Source organism: Pteronotus mesoamericanus, unplaced genomic scaffold (assembly GCF_021234165.1).
Source record: "Pteronotus mesoamericanus isolate MK-2021 breed Mesoamerican mustached bat unplaced genomic scaffold, CSHL_Meso_final contig_55, whole genome shotgun sequence".
NCBI lineage: Eukaryota > Metazoa > Chordata > Mammalia > Chiroptera > Mormoopidae > Pteronotus > Pteronotus mesoamericanus.
In genome coordinates, this window is record NW_026555198.1 from 9,211,186 (window position 1) to 9,216,788 (window position 5,603).

Consider the following 5,603-nt stretch of genomic DNA (forward strand, 5'->3'; position numbering starts at 1 on the left):
TGAATGTTTTTTCTGTATCTATTGATATGGTCATGTGATCTTTATCTTTCATTTTGTTTATGTGGCATATCATCTTTATTTTTTCTCTTTTTTATTTTATTTTATTTTATTTTATTTATGTTTATTAATTTGCAAATATTATACCAACCTTGCAAACCTGGAATAAATTCATCTTGATCATGGTGTATGACCTTTTTAATGTATTGTTAGATCTGACTTGCTAATATTTTGTTGAGGAATTTAGTATCTATGTTCATCAGAGATATTGGCCTACTATTTTCTTTCTTTGTAGTTTCTTTATCTGGTTTTGGAATTAGGGTAATGCTCACCTCCTAAAAAAAACTTGAAAGTCTTCCATCCTCTTGAATTTTTTTGGAATAATTTGACAATGATAGGTGTCAGTTCCTCTTTGAATATTTGGTAAAATTTGCCTTTGAAGCTATCCAGTTCAGGTCTTTTGTCTGTTGGGAGTTTTTTTTATTACTGTTTCAATTTCATTAGTTGTAATCAGTCTATGGGAGTGTTCTGATTCAGTTTTGGAAGACTGTATGTTTCTAGGAATTTGTCCATTTTGCTCACATTGTTTAGTTTCTTTGGATATCACTGTTCATAGTATTTTCTTACAATCCCTTGTATTTCTGTGACATCAGTTGTTACTTCTTCTCTTTCATTTCTGATTTTATTTATTTGGGTCCTCTTTCTTTCTTGATGAGTCTGGATAAAGGTCCTTAAATCTTGTTTATTTTTTTCAAACAACCAGCTGCTGTTTTCATTAATTTTGTGTGTTTATTTTAGTTTATATATCATTTATTTCCACTCTGATCTTGATAATTTTCTTCCTTCTACTTACTCTGGGTTTTTTTCTCGTTGTTTTTCTAGTTCTTTTAATGTAGAATTACATTGTTTATTTGACAATTTTCTTCCTTCTTAAGGTAGGCCTGTAGTGATATTAACATCTTTCTCGAGAGAACATGGTGGAGGAGTGAATGGGAGTCACGCTGACCTCCTCCCAAAACCAAACTGGAATTTCAACTAAATAATGGAGTAATCACCTGGAAAGCAGTGGAGCGATAGTGGGAGAGGAGACTTGGTGCCGCGGACAGTGGATTCTACTCTCACACATCTCAACGGGTGAGAATTGCGGTGGAGGCTCGAGAGGGTGGGCTGGGTGCGCACGGGCACTGGCACCAGAGGGACATTTAAACGGCCAGTTAGCTCCCCGCGAGAAGAACGGGGTCTGAATCATAAACAGGAACCCCTAAACTACAGCAGCTAAAGCCAAGAAAATACAGACAAAATGCAACCCCAAAAAGCTTAGGGGCGCTCTCTGCCAGAGACAGGTGGCTGGGGATGCAAAAAGATATTTAAAGGGCAAAAGCAAAGGTTGCAGCGGCAGCCACCCTCCTTGATCGCTGGGTAGAGGCGGCAGCAGGGTGGGCTGGTGCCTGGGAAAAGACTGGTGAGGAAAACTTTGTGAAGAGAACTGACACGGCGGCCGGTGGAGCCCGGGTGATAACGCACTTCCCACTCTGCAGCTACCATCTCGCTCAGGCATAAGGGAATCAATTAACCTGCCTTTTGTGCGCTCTGCACACAGCTGGTACCCGTGTGATCTGCGGGGCTGAGTGCAGACTGGCTGGGAGAGCCTTGAGGAGAGACTGGAAACGGAGGCGTTGGGGAAAGAACGGGAGGAGGAACCGGGGAGTCCCGACTCCCTCCCCGCTCGGTGGTCTCCATTGTGGGCTGGAAAGGTGTGACCCAAAAGAGGCAGAAGCGGGGGCGCATGAACCAGACTGCCTGCGATTGAAACGCAATCCGCACAGGGGGTGGATCCTTGGCCTAAGGGGTCACAGAACTGCCCAGAAGCCCCTGAGGGGAGACTAGAAAAGGAGGCATTGGGGAAAGAACGGGAGGAGGAACCGGGGAATCCCGACTCCTTCTCCTTGCCGTAGTCTCCATTGCGCGGGAAGAGGCCACACCCCCAAAGAGCCAAAAGCCGAAAAGCACACATAGACACCCCCAAAACACCCAGAGCAGGCGCGCACACTTGCGCCGAGTGAATGGCGAGGGTTGGCGAGCGTGTGTGTGACCCACGCGGGCTGGCGAACGCTTGCACCTGCTGGCAAGGCCTCACACAGACTGGCACCCATACGGCCTGCGAGGGAGTGCGCAGAGCAGCAAGGGCAGGCGTAAATTGACCTACCCGCCGCGATTGCGGAGCGGCCCACAAAATTAGGAGAGCTGCCCAGAGTCCCTGGAGGAGAGACCAGAAACAGGATTAACTGGAGAGTCCTAGAGCTGATTTCCTCCCATTTCCATAGTCCCCATTTGGCGAGGGCAAGCAACGCACCCAAAGAGCCAAAAGCGGGGAAAACACCCAATAGAAGACCCTGAACTGAGCAGTGCCGCGAAGCTCGCGTGCCAGGGAGGCCAGATGAGTACGGGAGGTCACGAATAAGCCCCCTGGTCTGGGGCAAGCACATGCGAGCCCAGGCAGGTGGGGGACCCTGCCGCGCTGGGAATGCGCTCAAGGAGCCTGCGTGAGAGAGCAGAGAGATCCCAAAAAATAGCCCAGCCCTGACCGAAGGGGTCACAGAGCTGCTCCAAGCAGGAGTCAGACACAGGCATTAGACTCCTGAAAGGCTCAAACAAACAACCCAAGGCCCTATAGGGTCAACAACTGACATCATCAGAGGCAAGCCCAGAAAGAAAAGTAAAGGACAAAAATACTTAACAGACTCTCACAAAAATGGGAAGAAAAAGAAGTTCCTCTCAAATGAGTGGAAAAGGGGACTCCCCACAGAGAGAGCTAAATGAAATAGAGGCAAGGGAACTATCAGATACGGAATTCAAAACAATGGTTCTAAGGAAGCTCAATGAGCTCAGCCAGCTCAAAGAGAACTATGAGAAACTGCAGAGAAACTATCAGGATCTTACAGCAAACTATATCAGCCTGGAAAAGGACATAGAAACTATCAAGAAGACACAAGAGGATATGAAGAATACCATTTCTGAATTGAAGAACACAGTAGAAAGAATCCAAAGCAGGCTGGATGAAGCTGAGGATCGAATCAGTGAGATGGAGGACAAGGTAGAAAAAAGCTCCCAGAAAGAACAAGAAATGGAAAAATGGCTCAAAAAGAATGAAGAAGCATTTAGGGAAATGCAGGACAACCTGAAAAGCAATAATATCCGTATACTAGGGATACCAGAAGGAGAAGAAGAGGAGCAAGGAATAGAGAAACTCCTCGAAAAAGTAATGATGGAAAATTTCCCTAATGAGGAGAGAAAGACTCTCATGGATCCAGGAGGCACAGAGGACCCCACTCAAGAGGGAATCAAAGAGGTCCACTCCAAGACACATCATCATTAAAATGGCAAATGTCAAAGACAAAGAGAGAATCCTCCAGGCAGCAAGGGAGAAGGAGAAAGTAACATACAAGGGGGCCCCGATACGCCTAGGAGCTGACTTCTCAACAGGAACACTACAAGCCAGAAGGGAATGGCAACAAATATTCCAAGCCATGAAAAGCAAGGGCCTACAGCCAAGGCTGCTCTACCCAGCTAGGCTCTCCATTAAAATAGAAGGAGAAATACGCAGTTTCCCAGACAAAAGAAGGCTAAAAGAATACATCTCTACCAAACCAGCACTCCAAGATATGCTAAGGGGACTGGTTTAAGCAGATGAAGGAAAAGAATGAGACAGAGAGGAACACAGGTATAAAGAGAAAAGATGAGTAAGTTTCTATTAGTAATATCTCTCAATGTGAATGGACTAAATGCCCCAATCAAAAGACACAGGGTAGCTGAATGGATAAGAAAACATGACCCACACATATGCTGCCTACAACAGACCCACCTCAGAGCAAGAGACCTACACAGATTGAAAGTAAAGGGAAGGAAAATAATATTCCAAGCAAATGGGCATGAGAAAAAGGCCGGCGTTGCCATACTTGTATCAGGCAAAGTAGATTTCAAAACAAAGGCCATAAAGAGAGGCCCACAGGGGCACCTTATAATACTTGAAAGAATAATCTATCAAGAAGACATCAACATTGTAAACTTATATGCTCCCAATATAGGAGCCCCCAAGTTTATAAGGAAATTGTTGGATGACTTCAGAAAAGATATAGACAGCAACACACTGAGAGTAGGGGATTTCAACACCCCACTGTCAAAAATGGACAGATCTTCCAAACAAAACATTAATAAACATATTGTGGCGCTGAATGACACACTGAATCAAAGAGACTTAACTGACATATATACAACCTTACATCCCCAAGAAGAAAAATACACATTCTTTTCAAATGCTCATGGCAGTTTTTCAAAGATAGACCACATGATAGGACACAAAGCAAGCCTCAGCAAATTCAGGAAAATTGAAATAATACCAAACTTTTTCTCGGACCACAAGGCCTTGAAACTCAAAATCAACCTCAAAGAGAAACTTCAAAAACTTGCAAACTCATGGAGACTGAACAGTACACTATTAAACAATGAATGGGTCAACAATGAGATAAGAGAAGATATCAAAAAATTTCTGGAAACAAATGAAAATGAGCAGACAACAGTCCAAAACCTATGGGACACAGCAAAGGCGGTCCTGAGAGGGAAGTTCGTAGCAATACAGGCTTACCTAAAAAAGATAGAAACATTTCAAATAAAAGACCTAACACGACAACTTCAAGAACTGGAGAAACAGCAACAAATCAATCCCAGAGCAAGTAGAAGGAAGGAAATAGTCAAGATGAGAGCAGAACTGAATGACATAGAGACAAAAAGAACAATTCAGAGTATCAACCAATCCAGAAGCTGGTTCTTTGAAAAGATTAATAAAATTGACAAGCCTTTAAGCAGACTCATCAAGAAAAAAAGGGAGAGGACCCACATTAATAATATCAGAAATGAAAGAGGAGAAATAACAACTGATACCACAGAAATGCAAAGGATCATCAGAAACTATTATGAACAATTATATGCCAAGAAATTTGAAAATCTTGATGAAATGGACACATTTCTAGAAAAGTATACTCTTCCAACACTGAAGGAGGAAGAAACAGAAAGCTTGAACAGACCGATAACAGCTGGGGAAATTGAAGCAGTCATCAAGAACCTCGCGGCACACAGAAGCCCAGGGCCAGACGCTTTCCCAGGAGGATTTTACAAAACATTTAAGGAAGACCTAACCCCTGTCCTTCTCAGACTATTCCAAAAAATCCAAGAGGAGGGAAGACTCCCAGACTCCTTCTATGAGGCCAGCATCACCCTGATCCCAAAACCAGATAAAGACCCTACAAAGAAAGAAAACTACAGGCCAATTTCGCTGATGAACATTGATGCTAAAATCCTCAACAAAATATTGGCAAACCGCATCCAGCAATACATTCAAAAGATTATCCACCGCGATCAAGTGGGATTCATCCCAGGGATGCAGGGATGGTTCAATATACGCAAACCAGTAAACGTGACACAGCACATCAATAAAAGACAAGACAAAAACCACATGATCATCTCAATAGATGCAGAAAAAGCATTTGACAAGGTACAGCACCCATTTATGATCAAAACACTCAGCAAAATGGGAATAAATGGGGCATTCC